At 49.3% G+C, this 15,774-nt stretch overlaps 1 long non-coding RNA gene across 1 annotated transcript in view; it reads left to right on the plus strand.

Moving 5' to 3' along the window:
- The window catches only part of LOC147660793 (uncharacterized), a 38,588-nt gene extending 23,492 nt beyond the window's left edge, over positions 1-15,096 (plus strand). Inside the window, exon 3 of the long non-coding RNA XR_015306187.1 lies at positions 15,025-15,096. This is a non-coding gene — a long non-coding RNA (uncharacterized LOC147660793). The remainder of the gene's footprint in view (positions 1-15,024) is intronic.
- The last annotated feature ends 678 nt before the right edge of the window (positions 15,097-15,774 follow it).

The following is a 15,774-nucleotide window of genomic DNA, read 5'->3' on the forward strand; positions in this document are numbered from 1 at the left end:
GAAGAGGGGTAGAGAGGTAGAAGAGAGGTAAGGGGTAGAAGAGAGGTAGAGGCGTAGAAGAGAGGTAGAGGGGTAGAAGAGAGGTAGAGGGGTAGAAGAGAGGTAGTGTTGTAGAAGAGAGGTAGTGGGGTAGAAGAGGGGTAGAAGAGAAGTAGAGGGGTAAAAGAGAAGTAGTGGGGTAAAAGAGGGGTAGGGGTAGAGGAGTGGTAGAGGGGTAGAAGAGGGATGGTAGAGAGGTAGAAGGGTAGTAGAGAGGTAGAAGGTTAGGAGAGGGGTAGAAGAGGGGTAGTAGAAGGGAAGAGGGGTGGTATAGGGGTAGAAAAGAGGTAGAGTGGTAGAAGAGTAGAAGAGATGTTGAGGGATAGAAGAGAGCTAGAGGGATAGAAGAAAGGTAGAGGGGTAGAAGAGAGGTAGAGGGATAGAAGAGAAGTAGAGTGGTAGAAGAGAGGTAGAATAGAGGTAGAGTGGTAGAAGAGGTAGAGGGGTAGAAGAGAGGTAGAGGGGCACTAGAAGGATAGTAGGTTACAGGGGTAGTAGATTTGAGGGGTGGTAGAGGTATAGAGGTGTAGGGGGTAGAAGAGGGGTAGAGAGGTAGAAGAGAGGTAAGGGGTAGAAGAGAGGTAGAGGCGTAGAAGAGAGGTAGAGGGGTAGAAGAGAGGTAGAGGGGTAGAAGAAAGGTAGTGTGGTAGAAGTGGGGTAGAAGAGGGGTTGAAGAGAAGTAGAGGGGTAAAAGAGAAGTAGAGGGGTAAAAGAGGGGTAGTAGAGGGGTAGAAGAGGGGTACAGGGGTAGAAGAATGGTACAGGGGTGGACAAGGGGGAGAGCGGTAGAAGAGAGGTAGTAGAGCGGTAGGCGACCAGTGGTAGAGGGATAATAGAGGGGTTGAGGTATAGTAGAGGGGTATAAGAGGGGTAGAGGGATAGAAGAGAGGTAGTAGGGGGTAGAGGGGTAGAAGAGAGGTAGAGGGGTATCAGAGGGGCGATTGATGGTTGTAGAGCAGTAGTAGAGGGCTTGCAGGGTAGTAGAGGGGTAGTGGGGGATAGTAGAGGGGTAGACGAGGGGTAGTAGTGGGGTAGAGGGAAAGTAGAGTGGTAGAGGAGGGGTAGAGAGGTAGAAAAGGAGAAGAGGGGTAGTAGAGCGGTAGAGTGGTAGGAGAGCGGTGGTAGAGGGGTAGTAGAGGGGTAGAGGGGTAGTAGAGGAGTAATAGAGGGGTAGAGGGGTAGAAGATAGGGAAGAGGTGTAGAGGGTTAGAAGAGGGGTAGAAGGGTAGTAGAGGGATAGAGCGGTTGTAGAGGGGTAGAAGAGGTGTAGAGGTGTAGAAGAGAGGTAGAGGGGTAGAAGAGAGGTAGAGTAGAGGTAGAGGGGTAGAAGAGAGGTAGTATTTTAAAAGAGAGGTAGTGGGGTAGAAGAGAAGTAGAGGGGCACTAGAAGGATAGTAGGTTACAGGGGTAGTAGATTTGAGGGGTGGTAGAGGTATAGAGGTGTAGGGGTAGAAGAGGGGTAGAGAGGTAGAAGAGAGGTAAGGGGTAGAAGAGAGGTAGAGGCGTAGAAGAGAGGTAGCGGGGTAGAAGAGAGGTAGAGGGGTAGAAGAAAGGTAGTGTGGTAGAAGAGAGGTAGTGGGGTAGAAGAGGGGTAGAAGAGAAGTAGAGGGGTAAAAGAGAAGTAGAGGGGTAAAAGAGGGGTAGTAGAGGGGTAGAAGAGGGGTACAGGGGTAGAAGAATGGTACAGGGGTAGACAAGGGGTAGAGCGGTAGAAGAGAGGTAGTAGAGCGGTAGGCGAGCAGTGGTAGAGGGTAATAGAGGGGTTGAGGTATAGTAGAGGGGTATAAGAGGGGTAGAGGGATAGAAGAGGGGTAGTAGGGCGTAGAGGGGTAGAAGAGAGGTAGAGGGGTATCAGAGGGGCAGTAGATGGCTGTAGAGCAGTAGTAGAGGGCTTGCAGGGTAGTAGAGGGGTAGTGGGGGATAGTAGAGGGGTAGTAGTGGGGTAGAGGGAAAGTAGAGTGGTAGAGGAGGGGTAGAGGGGTAGAAAAGGAGAAGAGGGGTAGTAGAGCGGTAGAGTGGTAGGAGAGCGGTGGTAGAGGGGTAGTAGAGGGGTTGAGGTATAGTAGAGGGGTATAAGAGGCATAGGAGAGGGGTAGAAGAAGGCTAGAGGGGTAGAAGAGAGGTAGAGGGGTAGAAGAGGGGTAGAGGGTTATAAGAGAGATAGAGTAGAGGTAGAGGGGTTGAAGAGAGGTAGATGGGTAGAAGAGAGGTAGAGTAGAGGTTGAGGGGTAGAAGAGAGGTAGTGTAGAGGTAGAAGATGGGTAGTAGAGCGGTAGAGGAGGGGTAGAAGAGTAGAAAAGGGGTAGAGGGTTATTAGAGGGTTAGAGGGGTAGAAGTGGGGTAGAGCTGTAGAAGGGGGTTGAACGGGGTAGAAGAGGGGTAGAAGGGTAGTAGAGGGGTAGAAAAGGGTAGCAGTGTAGATCGGTATAAGAGGGATAGAGGTGTAGAGGGGTAGAAGGGTAGAAGAGAGGTCGAGAGATAGAAGAGAGGTAGAGGGGTAGAAGAAAGGTAGTGTGATAGAAGAGAGGTAGTGGGGTAGAAGAGAAGTAGAGGGGTAAAAGAGAAGTAGAGGGGTAAAAGAGGGGTAGTAGAGGGGTAGAAGAGGGGTACAGGGGTAGAAGAATGGTACAGGGGTAGACAAGGGGTAGAGCGGTAGAAGAGAGGTAGTAGAGCGGTAGGCGACCAGTGGTAGAGGGGTAATAGAGGGGTTGAGGTATAGTAGAGGGGTATAAGAGGGGTAGGGGGATAGAAGAGAGGTAGTAGGGGGTAGAGGGGTAGAAGAGAGGTAGAGGGGTATCAGAGGGGCAGTAGATGGTTGTAGAGCAGTAGTAGAGGGCTTGCAGGGTAGTAGGGGGGTAGTGGGGGATAGTAGAGGGGTAGACGAGGGGTAGTAGTGGGGTAGAGGGAAAGTAGAGTGGTAGAGGAGGGGTAGAGGGGTAGAAAAGGAGAAGAGGGGTAGTAGAGCGGTAGAGTGGTAGGAGAGCGGTGGTAGAGGGGTAGTAGAGGGGTAGAGGGGTAGTAGAGGAGTAATAGAGGGGTAGAGGGGTAGAAGATAGGGAAGAGGTGTAGAGGGTTAGAAGAGGGGTAGTAGAGGGATAGAACGGTTGTAGAGGGGTAGAAGAGGTGTAGAGGTGTAGAAGAGAGGTAGAGGGTAGAAGAGAGGTAGAGTAGAGGTAGAGGGGTAGAAGAGAGGTAGTATTTTAGAAGAGAGGTAGTGGGGTAGAAGAGATGTAGAGGGGTAAAAGAGAAGTAGAGGGGTTAAAGAGGGGTAGGGGTAGAGGAGTGGTAGAGGGGTAGAAGAGGGATGGTAGAGAGGTAGAAGGGTAGTAGAGAGGTAGAAGGTAGGAGAGGGGTAGAAGAGGAGTAGTAGAAGGGAAGAGGGGTGGTATAGGGGTAGAAAAGAGGTAGAGTGGTAAAGAGTAGAAGAGATGTTGAGGGATAGAAGAGAGCTAGAGGGATAGAAGAAAGGTAAAGGGGTAGAAGAGAAGTAGAGTGGTAGAAGAGAGGTAGAATAGAGGTAGAGTGGTAGAAGAGGTAGAGGGGTAGAAGAGAGGTAGAGGGGCACTAGAAGGATAGTAGGTTACGGGGTAGTAGATTTGAGGGATAGTAGAGGGGTAGAGGTATAGAGGTGTAGGGGGTAGAAGAGGGGTAGAGAGGTAGAAGAGAGGTAAGGGGTAGAAGAGAGGTAGAGGCGTAGAAGAGAGGTAGAGGGGTAGAAGAGAGGTAGAGGGGTAGAAGAGAGGTAGTGTGGTAGAAGAGAGGTAGTGGGGTAGAAGAGGGGTAGAAGAGAAGTAGAGGGGTAAAAGAGAAGTAGTGGGGTAAAAGAGGGGTAGGGGTAGAGGAGTGGTAGAGGGGTAGAAGAGGGATGGTAGAGAGGTAGAAGGGTAGTAGAGAGGTAGAAGGTTAGGAGAGGGGTAGAAGAGGGGTAGTAGAAGGGAAGAGGGGTGGTATAGGGGTAGAAAAGAGGTAGAGTGGTAGAAGAGTAGAAGAGATGTTGAGGGATAGAAGAGAGCTAGAGGGATAGAAGAAAGGTAGAGGGGTAGAAGAGAGGTAGAGGGATAGAAGAGAAGTAGAGTGGTAGAAGAGAGGTAGAATAGAGCTAGAGTGGTAGAAGAGGTAGAGGGGTAGAAGAGAGGTAGAGGGGCACTAGAAGTATAGTAGGTTACAGGGGTAGTAGATTTGAGGGGTGGTAGAGGTATAGAGGTGTAGGGGGTAGAAGAGGGGTAGAGAGGTAGAAGAGAGGTAAGGGGTAGAAGAGAGGTAGAGGCGTAGAAGAGAGGTAGAGGGGTAGAAGAAAGGTAGTGTGGTAGAAGTGGGGTAGAAGAGGGGTTGAAGAGAAGTAGAGGGGTAAAAGAGAAGTAGAGGGGTAAAAGAGGGGTAGAAGAGGGGTACAGGGGTAGAAGAATGGTACAGGGGTAGACCAGGGGGAGAGCGGTAGAAGAGAGGTAGTAGAGCGGTAGGCGACCAGTGGTAGAGGGGAAATAGAGGGGTTGAGGTATAGTAGAGGGGTATAAGAGGGGTAGAGGGATAGAAGAGAGGTAGTAGGGGGTAGAGGGGTAGAAGAGAGGTAGAGGGGTATCAGAGGGGCAGTAGATGGTTGTAGAGCAGTAGTAGAGGGCTTGCAGGGTAGTAGAGGGGTAGTGGGGGATAGTAGAGGGGTAGACGAGGGGTAGTAGTGGGGTAGAGGGAAAGTAGAGTGTTAGAGGGGGTAGAGAGGTAGAAAAGGAGAAGAGGGGTAGTAGAGCGGTAGAGTGGTAGGAGAGCGGTGGTAGAGGGGTAGTAGAGGGGTAGAGGGGTAGTAGAGGAGTAATAGAGGGGTAGAGGGGTAGAAGATAGGGAAGAGGTGTAGAGGGTTAGAAGAGGGGTAGAGGGGTAGTAGAGGGATAGAGCGGTTGTAGAGGGGTAGAAGAGGTGTAGAGGTGTAGAAGAGAGGTAGAGGGGTAGAAGAGAGGTAGAGTAGAGGTAGAGGGGTAGAAGAGAGGTAGTATTTTAGAAGAGAGGTAGTGGGGTAGAAGAGAAGTAGAGGGGTAAAAGAGAAGTAGTGGGGTAAAAGAGGGGTAGGGGTAGAGGAGTGGTAGAGGGGTAGAAGAGGGATGGTAGAGAGGTAGAAGGGTAGTAGAGAGGTAGAAGGTTAGGAGAGGGGTAGAAGAGGGGTAGTAGAAGGGAAGAGGGGTGGTATAGGGGTAGAAAAGAGGTAGAGTGGTAGAAGAGTAGAAGAGATGTTGAGGGATAGAAGAGAGCTAGAGGGATAGAAGAAAGGTAGAGGGGTAGAAGAGAGGTAGAGGGATAGAAGAGAAGTAGAGTGGTAGAAGAGAGGTAGAATAGAGCTAGAGTGGTAGAAGAGGTAGAGGGGTAGAAGAGAGGTAGAGGGGCACTAGAAGTATAGTAGGTTACAGGGGTAGTAGATTTGAGGGGTGGTAGAGGTATAGAGGTGTAGGGGGTAGAAGAGGGGTAGAGAGGTAGAAGAGAGGTAAGGGGTAGAAGAGAGGTAGAAGCGTAGAAGAGAGGTAGAGGGGTAGAAGAAAGGTAGTGTGGTAGAAGTGGGGTAGAAGAGGGGTTGAAGAGAAGTAGAGGGGTAAAAGAGAAGTAGAGGGGTAAAAGAGGGGTAGAAGAGGGGTACAGGGGTAGAAGAATGGTACAGGGGTAGACCAGGGGGAGAGCGGTAGAAGAGAGGTAGTAGAGCGGTAGGCGACCAGTGGTAGAGGGGTAATAGAGGGGTTGAGGTATAGTAGAGGGGTATAAGAGGGGTAGAGGGATAGAAGAGAGGTAGTAGGGGGTAGAGGGGTAGAAGAGAGGTAGAGGGGTATCAGAGGGGCAGTAGATGGTTGTAGAGCAGTAGTAGAGGGCTTGCAGGGTAGTAGAGGGGTAGTGGGGGATAGTAGAGGGGTAGACGAGGGGTAGTAGTGGGGTAGAGGGAAAGTAGAGTGTTAGAGAGGGTAGAGAGGTAGAAAAGGAGAAGAGGGGTAGTAGAGCGGTAGAGTGGTAGGAGAGCGGTGGTAGAGGGGTAGTAGAGGGGTAGAGGGGTAGTAGAGGAGTAATAGAGGGGTAGAGGGGTAGAAGATAGGGAAGAGGTGTAGAGGGTTAGAAGAGGGGTAGAGGGGTAGTAGAGGGATAGAGCGGTTGTAGAGGGGTAGAAGAGGTGTAGAGGTGTAGAAGAGAGGTAGAGGGGTAGAAGAGAGGTAGAGTAGAGGTAGAGGGGTAGAAGAGAGGTAGTATTTTAGAAGAGAGGTAGTGGGGTAGAAGAGAAGTAGAGGGGTAAAAGAGAAGTAGAGGGGTAAAAGAGGGGTAGGGGTAGAGGAGTGGTAGAGGGGTAGAAGAGGGATGGTAGAGAGGTAGAAGGGTAGTAGAGAGGTAGAAGGTTAGGAGAGGGGTAGAAGAGGGGTAGTAGAAGGGAAGAGGGGTGGTATAGGGGTAGAAAAGAGGTAGAGTGGTAGAAGAGTAGAAGAGATGTTGAGGGATAGAAGAGAGCTAGAGGGATAGAAGAAAGGTAAAGGGGTAGAAGAGAAGTAGAGGGGTAAAAGAGAAGTAGAGGGGTAAAAGAGAAGTAGAGGGGTAAAAGAGGGGTAGGGGTAGAGGAGTGGTAGAGGGGTAGAAGAGGGATGGTAGAGAGGTAGAAGGGTAGTAGAGAGGTAGAAGGTTAGGAGAGGGGTAGAAGAGGAGTAGTAGAAGGGAAGAGGGGTGGTATAGGGGTAGAAAAGAGGTAGAGTGGTAGAAGAGTAGAAGAGATCTTGAGGGATAGAAGAGAGCTAGAGGGATAGAAGAAAGGTAAAGGGGTAGAAGAGAAGTAGAGTGGTAGAAGAGAGGTAGAATAGAGGTAGAGTGGTAGAAGAGGTAGAGGGGTAGAAGAGAGGTAGAGGGGCACTAGAAGGATAGTAGGTTACGGGGTAGTAGATTTGAGGGATAGTAGAGGGGTAGAGGTATAGAGGTGTAGGGAGTAGAAGAGGGGTAGAGAGGTAGAAGAGAGGTAAGGGGTAGAAGAGAGGTAGAGGCGTAGAAGAGAGGTAGAGGGGTAGAAGAGAGGTAGAGGGGTAGAAGAGAGGTAGTGTGGTAGAAGAGAGGTAGTGGGGTAGAAGAGGGGTAGAAGAGAAGTAGAGGGGTAAAAGAGAAGTAGTGGGGTAAAAGAGGGGTAGGGGTAGAGGAGTGGTAGAGGGGTAGAAGAGGGATGGTAGAGAGGTAGAAGGGTAGTAGAGAGGTAGAAGGTTAGGAGAGGGGTAGAAGAGGGGTAGTAGAAGGGAAGAGGGGTGGTATAGGGGTAGAAAAGAGGTAGAGTGGTAGAAGAGTAGAAGAGATGTTGAGGGATAGAAGAGAGCTAGAGGGATAGAAGAAAGGTAGAGGGGTAGAAGAGAGGTAGAGGGATAGTAGAGAAGTAGAGTGGTAGAAGAGAGGTAGAATAGAGGTAGAGTGGTAGAAGAGGTAGAGGGGTAGAAGAGAGGTAGAGGGGCACTAGAAGGATAGTAGGTTACAGGGGTAGTAGATTTTAGGGGTGGTAGAGGTATAGAGGTGTAGGGGGTAGAAGAGGGGTAGAGAGGTAGAAGAGAGGTAAGGGGTAGAAGAGAGGTAGAGGCGTAGAAGAGAGGTAGAGGGGTAGAAGAGAGGTAGAGGGGTAGAAGAAAAGTAGTGTGGTAGAAGTGGGGTAGAAGAGGGGTTGAAGAGAAGTAGAGGGGTAAAAGAGGGGTAGTAGAGGGGTAGAAGAGGGGTACAGGGGTAGAAGAATGGTACTGGGGTAGACAAGGGGGAGAGCGGTAGAAGAGAGGTAGTAGAGCGGTAGGCGACCAGTGGTAGAGGGATAATAGAGGGGTTGAGGTATAGTAGAGGGGTATAAGAGGGGTAGAGGGATAGAAGAGAGGTAGTAGGGGGTAGAGGGGTAGAAGAGAGGTAGAGGGGTATCAGAGGGGCGATAGATGGTTGTAGAGCAGTAGTAGAGGGCTTGCAGGGTAGTAGAGGGGTAGTGGGGGATAGTAGAGGGGTAGACGAGGGGTAGTAGTGGGGTAGAGGGAAAGTAGAGTGGTAGAGGAGGGGTGGAGAGGTAGAAAAGGAGAAGAGGGGTAGTAGAGCGGTAGAGTGGTAGGAGAGCGGTGGTAGAGGGGTAGTAGAGGGGTAGAGGGGTAGTAGAGGAGTAATAGAGGGGTAGAGGGGTAGAAGATAGGGAAGAGGTGTATAGGGTTAGAAGAGGGGTAGAAGGGTAGTAGAGGGATAGAGCGGTTGTAGAGGGGTAGAAGAGGTGTAGAGGTGTAGAAGAGAGGTAGAGGGGTAGAAGAGAGGTAGAGTAGAGGTAGAGGGGTAGAAGAGAGGTAGTATTTTAAAAGAGAGGTAGTGGGGTAGAAGAGAAGTAGAGGGGCACTAGAAGGATAGTAGGTTACAGGGGTAGTAGATTTGAGGGGTGGTAGAGGTATAGAGGTGTAGGGGGTAGAAGAGGGGTAGAGAGGTAGAAGAGAGGTAAGGGGTAGAAGAGAGGTAGAGGCGTAGAAGAGAGGTAGCGGGGTAGAAGAGAGGTAGAGGGGTAGAAGAAAGGTAGTGTGGTAGAAGAGAGGTAGTGGGGTAAAAGAGAAGTAGAGGGGTAAAAGAGGGGTAGTAGAGGGGTAGAAGAGGGGTACAGGGGTAGAAGAATGGTACAGGGGTAGACAAGGGGTAGAGCGGTAGAAGAGAGGTAGTAGAGCGGTAGGCGAGCAGTGGTAGAGGGGTAATAGAGGGGTTGAGGTATAGTAGAGGGGTATAAGAGGAGTAGAGGGATAGAAGAGGGGTAGTAGGGCGTAGAGGGGTAGAAGAGAGGTAGAGGGGTATCAGAGGGGCAGTAGATGGTTGTAGAGCAGTAGTAGAGGGCTTGCAGGGTAGTAGAGGGGTAGTGGGGGATAGTAGAGGGGTAGTAGTGGGGTAGAGGGAAAGTAGAGTGGTAGAGGAGGGGTAGAGGGGTAGAAAAGGAGAAGAGGGGTAGTAGAGCGGTAGAGTGGTAGGAGAGCGGTGGTAGAGGGGTAGTAGAGGGGTTGAGGTATAGTAGAGGGGTATAAGAGGCATAGGAGAGGGGTAGAAGAAGGCTAGAGGGGTAGAAGAGAGGTAGAGGGGTATAAGAGGGGTAGAGGGTTATAAGAGAGATAGGGTAGAGGTAGAGGGGTTGAAGAGAGGTAGATGGGTAGAAGAGAGGTAGAGTAGAGGTTGAGGGGTAGAAGAGAGGTAGTGTAGAGGTAGAAGATGGGTAGTAGAGCGGTAGAGGAGGGGTAGAAGAGTAGAAAAGGGGTAGAGGGTTATTAGAGGGGTAGAGGGGTAGAAGAGGGGTAGAGCTGTAGAAGGGGGTTGAACGGGGTAGAAGAGGGGTAGAAGGGTAGTAGAGGGGTAGAAAAGGGTAGCAGTGTAGATCGGTATAAGAGGGATAGAGGTGTAGAGGGGTAGAAGGGTAGAAGAGAGGTCGAGAGATAGAAGAGAGGTAGAGGGGTAGAAGAGAGGTAGAGGGATAGAAGAGAAGTAGAGTGGTAGAAGAGAGGTAGAATAGAGGTAGAGTGGTAGAAGAGGTAGAAGGGTAGAAGAGAGGTAGAGGGGCACTAGAAGGATAGTAGGTTACAGGGGTAGTAGATTTGAGGGGTGGTAGAGGTATAGAGGTGTAGGGGGTAGAAGAGGGGTAGAGAGGTAGAAGAGAGGTAAGGGGTAGAAGAGAGGTAGAGGCATAGAAGAGAGGTAGAGGGGTAGAAGAGAGGTAGAGGGGTAGAAGAAAGGTAGTGTGGTAGAAGTGGGGTAGAAGAGGGGTTGAAGAGAAGTAGAGGGGTAAAAGAGAAGTAGAGGGGTAAAAGAGGGGTAGTAGAGGGGTAGAAGAGGGGTACAGGGGTAGAAGAATGGTACAGGGGTAGACAAGGGGTAGAGCGGTAGAAGAGAGGTAGTAGAGCGGTAGGCGACCAGTGGTAGAGGGGTAATAGAGGGGTTGAGGTATAGTAGAGGGGTATAAGAGGGGTAGAGGGATAGAAGAGAGGTAGTAGGGGGTAGAGGGGTAGAAGAGAGGTAGAGGGGTATCAGAGGGGCAGTAGATGGTTGTAGAGCAGTAGTAGAGGGCTTGCAGGGTAGTAGAGGGGTAGTGGGGGATTGTAGAGGGGTAGACGAGGGGTAGTAGTGGGGTAGAGGGAAAGTAGAGTGGTAGAGGAGGGGTAGAGAGGTAGAAAAGGAGAAGAGGGGTAGTAGAGCGGTAGAGTGGTAGGAGAGCGGTGGTAGAGGGGTAGTAGAGGGGTAGAGGGGTAGTAGAGGAGTAATAGAGGGGTAGAGGGGTAGAAGATAGGGAAGAGGTGTAGAGGGTTAGAAGAGGGGTAGTAGAGGGATAGAGCGGTTGTAGAGGGGTAGAAAAGGTGTAGAGGTGTAGAAGAGAGGTAGAGGGGTAGAAGAGAGGTAGAGTAGAGGTAGAGGGGTAGAAGAGAGGTAGTATTTTAGAAGAGAGGTAGTGGGGTAGAAGAGAAGTAGACGGGTAAAAGAGAAGTAGAGGGGTAAAAGAGGGGTAGGGGTAGAGGAGTGGTAGAGGGGTAGAAGAGGGATGGTAGAGAGGTAGAAGGGTAGTAGAGAGGTAGAAGGTTAGGAGAGGGGTAGAAGAGGAGTAGTAGATGGGAAGAGGGGTGGTATAGGGGTAGAAAAGAGGTAGAGTGGTAGAAGAGTAGAAGAGATGTTGAGGGATAGAAGAGAGCTAGAGGGATAGAAGAAAGGTAAAGGGGTAGAAGAGAAGTAGTGTGGTAGAAGAGAGGTAGAATAGAGGTAGAGTGGTAGAAGAGGTAGAGGGGTAGAAGAGAGGTAGAGGGGCACTAGAAGGATAGTAGGTTACGGGGTAGTAGATTTGAGGGATAGTAGAGGGGTAGAGGTATAGAGGTGTAGGGGGTAGAAGAGGGGTAGAGAGGTAGAAGAGAGGTAAGGGGTAGAAGAGAGGTAGAGGCGTAGAAGAGAGGTAGAGGGGTAGAAGAGAGGTAGAGGGGTAGAAGAGAGGTAGTGTGGTAGAAGAGAGGCAGTGGAGTAGAAGAGGGGTAGAAGAGAAGTAGAGGGGTAAAAGAGAAGTAGTGGGTTAAAAGAGGGGTAGGGGTAGAGGAGTGGTAGAGGGGTAGAAGAGGGATGGTAGAGAGGTAGAAGGGTAGTAGAGAGGTAGAAGGTTAGGAGAGGGGTAGAAGAGGGGTAGTAGAAGGGAAGAGGGGTGGTATAGGGGTAGAAAAGAGGTAGAGTGGTAGAAGAGTAGAAGAGATGTTGAGGAATAGAAGAGAGCTAGAGGGATAGAAGAAAGGTAGAGGGGTGGAAGAGAGGTAGAGGGATAGAAGAGAAGTAGAGTGGTAGAAGAGAGGTAGAATAGAGGTAGAGTGGTAGAAGAGGTAGAGGGGTAGAAGAGAGGTAGAGGGGCACTAGAAGGATAGTAGGTTACAGGGGTAGTAGATTTGAGGGGTGGTAGAGGTATAGAGGTGTAGGGGGTAGGGGGTAGAAGAGGGGTAGAGAGGTAGAAGAGAGGTAAGGGGTAGAAGAGAGGTAGAGGCGTAGAAGAGAGGTAGAGGGGTAGAAGAGAGGTAGAGGGGTAGAAGAAAGGTAGTGTGGTAGAAGAGAGGTAGTGGGGTAGAAGAGGGGTAGAAGAGAAGTAGAGGGGTAAAAGAGAAGTAGAGGGGTAAAAGAGGGGTAGTAGAGGGGTAGAAGAGGGGTACAGGGGTAGAAGAATGGTACAGGGGTAGACAAGGGGTAGAGCGGTAGAAGAGAGGTAGTAGAGCGGTAGGCGAGCAGTGGTAGAGGGGTAATAGAGGGGTTGAGGTATAGTAGAGGGGTATAAGAGGGGTAGAGGGATAGAAGAGGGGTAGTAGGGCGTAGAGGGGTAGAAGAGAGGTAGAGGGGTATCAGAGGGGCAGTAGATGGTTGTAGAGCAGTAGTAGAGGGCTTGCAGGGTAGTAGAGGGGTAGTGGGGGATAGTAGAGGGGTAGTAGTGGGGTAGAGGAAAAGTAGAGTGGTAGAGGAGGGGTAGAGGGGTAGAAAAGGAGAAGAGGGGTAGTAGAGCGGTAGAGTGGTAGGAGAGCGGTGGTAGAGGGGTAGTAGAGGGGTTGAGGTATAGTAGAGGGGTATAAGAGGGGTAGGAGAGGGGTAGAAGAAGGCTAGAGGGGTAGAAGAGAGGTAGAGGGGTAGAAGAGGGGTAGAGGGTTATAAGAGAGATAGAGTAGAGGTAGAGGGGTTGAAGAGAGGTAGATGGGTAGAAGAGAGGTAGAGTAGAGGTTGAGGGGTAGAAGAGAGGTAGTGTAGAGGTAGAAGAGGGGTAGTAGAGGGGTAGAGGAGGGGTAGAAGAGTAGAAAAGGGGTAGAGGGTTATTAGAGGGTTAGAGGGGTAGAAGAGGGGTAGAGCTGTAGAAGGGGGTTGAACGGGGTAGAAGAGGGGTAGAAGGGTAGTAGAGGGGTAGAAAAGGGTAGCAGTGTAGATGGGTATAAGAGGGATAGAGGTGTAGAGGGGTAGAAGGGTAGAAGAGAGGTCGAGAGATAGAAGAGAGGTAGAGGGGTAGAAGAGAGGTAGAGGGGAGGTAGAGGGGTAATAGAGGGGTAGTAGGTTAGAGGGTAGTAGGGTAGGCGGGTAGTAGAGGGGTACAAGTGGTGTAGAGGGGTAGAAGAGGGATATTAGAGGGGTAGTAGAGGTGTAGAGGGGTAGAAGAGGGTTAGAGGGGTGGAAGAGGGTTAGAGGGGTAGTAAGAGAGGTAGAGTAGAGGTAGAAGGGTAGAGGAGAAGTTGAGGAGTAGAGGAGAGGTAGAGGGCTAGAAGAGCGGTAGAGCGATATAAGAGTAGAAGAGAGGTAGAGGAGTAGAGGAGGGGTAGAGGGATAGAAGAGAGGTAGAGGGATAGAAGAGAGGTAGAGGGGTAGAAGAGAGGTAGAGTAGAGGTAGAGGGGTAGAAGAGAGGTAGAGGGGTAGAGGAGAGGTAGCGGGATAGAAGAGAGGTTGAGGAATGAAGAAAGGTAGAGCGGTAGAAGAGAAGTAGAGGGGTAGAAGAGAGGTAGAGGGGTAGAAGAGCGGTAGAGTAGAGGTAAAGAGGTAGAGTAGAGGTAGAGAGGTAGGGATACAAAGGCAAATGAAAAGGAAGCTATCAACTTCAGAAATGTGAAAGAAATCTCTCGCATTTTGAAAGCTGATGACCCATGAGGAGAGAGGAAAGCCAGATAGCTCCTCTGCTCGTGAGCGCGCGCCCGAGTGCCTAACCGCAAGCTCTAGGCCACAATGGTAGAATTTTCTGAAGCCCACTTACTTAAAGTCTCGCCAGTGCAGGGCATGCGCTGGCTCAGGTGAGACCTAAAAAGGTCGCTTTCTGACTGAAGCAATACCTTTTTGCCAAATTTGAGGTAATTCCGTTCAGTAGTTTCGGCTGTAGCGTTGCACAAATTTTCCTATGGGAAATTAATTTTTTTACTCTTATTTTTTGATTTTCTCAAAAACTACTGAACGGATTTACACCATTTTAAAAAAGGTCGCGTTCTGAACCAAGCTCTACCTTTTCTTCTAAATTTCGGGTAATTCCGTTCAGCAGTTTGGGCTGTAGCTTGTCGCAAAATTTCCTATGGAAATTAACATGGAGAAAACGCTTTAGCTTACGCTTTTCCGCCTCTCCTGCTAATTCCATTACTAGTTCGGAAGCTCAGACAAATGTCTCTCACTGATCTTAATAGCCCCCACATGTTCTCGTCAACCTTGGTACTCTCGTCCTTAGAACTCTCAGTGGTTCCACATCAAAAGCTACATATCACATCTTGTCTCCTCACTCTGAGCCATGGAGAAATCAGACATCCAATTCCCAGAGAACTCAACCTAGCGATTTGGCTTCTGAAATCATAGAGTTTGGTTACTTACAACTACAACCAGACTGCATGAATATTTTCAAGGAAGCTAGAAAGCCTACTACTAGAGCATGTTATGCAGCAAATGGAAACGTTTTGTTGCCTATTGTAAGAACAACAATATCAATCATCTTGATGTGTTTGTGCAGAATATAATTTGTTATCTGTTGCATTTACAGCAATGTGGATTCAATTACACATCCATTTGTTTACACCTGGGAGTCGTAGCTGCACACTTGCAAAATAGACAACACCTATCTCTCTTCAGAGTACCAGTGATTAAAGTCTTCATGGAAGGATTAAAAAGGGTTATACCGCCAAGTATTCCCCCTGCTCCAGAGTGGAACTTAAACATAGTTCTTCCAAGGCTAATGGGCCCGCCTTCTGAACCAATGCACAAATGTCCGTTACAATTCCTGTCATGGAAAGTTGCTTTCCTCATAACAATAAAATCACTAAGGAGAATTGATGAACTTCAGGCATTAACTATACAAGAGCCCTTCTTTCAACTTCACAACGATAGAGTGGTTCTACGTACCAATCCTAAATTTCTCCTTAAAGTAGTTTCTGCTTAGTGGCAATTCATGTGCAATATCAAATTAAAATAACATATGATTAGCATTTTCATCATTATTTTAACCATCGTAATTCTTGTATAGAATTTATGTGCTGCAATGATAATAGAGCAAAAGACACACAATTGATGGACGGAATGCAGAACAAATCAAAACATTCACCCCCAGTCAAGAGATCTGGGTTAAATCCATCATTATTTTGCTCACCATGGCACCCCAGTTTAGACCTGGCCATATGCAAATCAGTCTTGACCCTGTACCTCATGGGAACAGTCCAGTCCGAACTGCAATGATAATAGAAGCAGATAAACATAGTTGGCAAAATAGGCAAATTGAACAGAATAAATAGTTCCACCATCTTTCTAAAACAACGTACATATGCAAGCATATACAAACTGTATGTAGCGTTTTCCTACTATGCTTTCCCTTGTGTGTGTCTTTTGGTCTCTGTGTGCCTGTCTCCCATTCCCTGTAGGAAAAGTATGTAGCTCCCCGTTGTAGAAGAGTCGGTCAAGAAGGAGCACAGCGTTGAATAATTTCTTGATATGCACTTTTTATTAGTATTACAGGAAATCACAATGATTGATTGTCTCTGTTATATTCTTCTTTCCTACAGGGTCTTCCTCTTCAGTCCCTTAGGTGAGCCTCGGCCACCGTCGTCCCTTGGACAGAAGGAAAAGACTCAGGTAAGTGTTTTTGCTTTATGGTTTAGTCAAGGGTGGATGTGAGGGATAAATAATAGCTATGCATAAATGTGAAGGGAGGGGGTAGAGGTTGGAGCAACCAAAAGAAATAGAGTAGCCGATGATTTCTGCTCTTGTCTTTGTTTCCATCTCACTTATTTCCTTTTTCCTGGGTCCCTTTCACCCCTCAGCCTCTCCTCTCCTCCCATCCCTCTCTTTCTTAGCCACTTTCCAAAAACCCCATAGACGCCCACGCACCTGGAAGAGCCACGTCCCTCCGGGGCCATGGCGTGGTGACTCCGCGTCCTTCAGTGAGGTCTGGTCTTCTGCTTTGGCTTTCCCTCCTCCGCCAGGTTCGGGTGTTCTGCTTGCCGACAAGCTGTGACCTCCCCTGGGCTCCGGTTCTCTCTCTCTCGTAAAGCTGTTAGTCCTTCTCTGTCTTTCCGGTCTTCCCCCGCTGGTTTCTCCGCCTCGCATTCCCATTCCGCGTGTAGCTGTACCAACTACTGACCAACCTGACGCGCTCTTCGTCCCCACCTTCTTCAAGTGTTTATCCTCTGATGTCAGGCCTCAGCTTCGGCTTAAAGGGGCAGCCTGCCGATTCCCCTCTCTCCACTTCTTGATAACAGCAAAGTGGACAACTGGTAAAAGGGTACTGTGAATATATGAGGGGAGAAATATAT

Source organism: Lissotriton vulgaris, unplaced genomic scaffold (genome assembly GCF_964263255.1).
Source record: "Lissotriton vulgaris unplaced genomic scaffold, aLisVul1.2 SCAFFOLD_1316, whole genome shotgun sequence".
Taxonomy (NCBI): Eukaryota; Metazoa; Chordata; class Amphibia; order Caudata; family Salamandridae; genus Lissotriton; species Lissotriton vulgaris.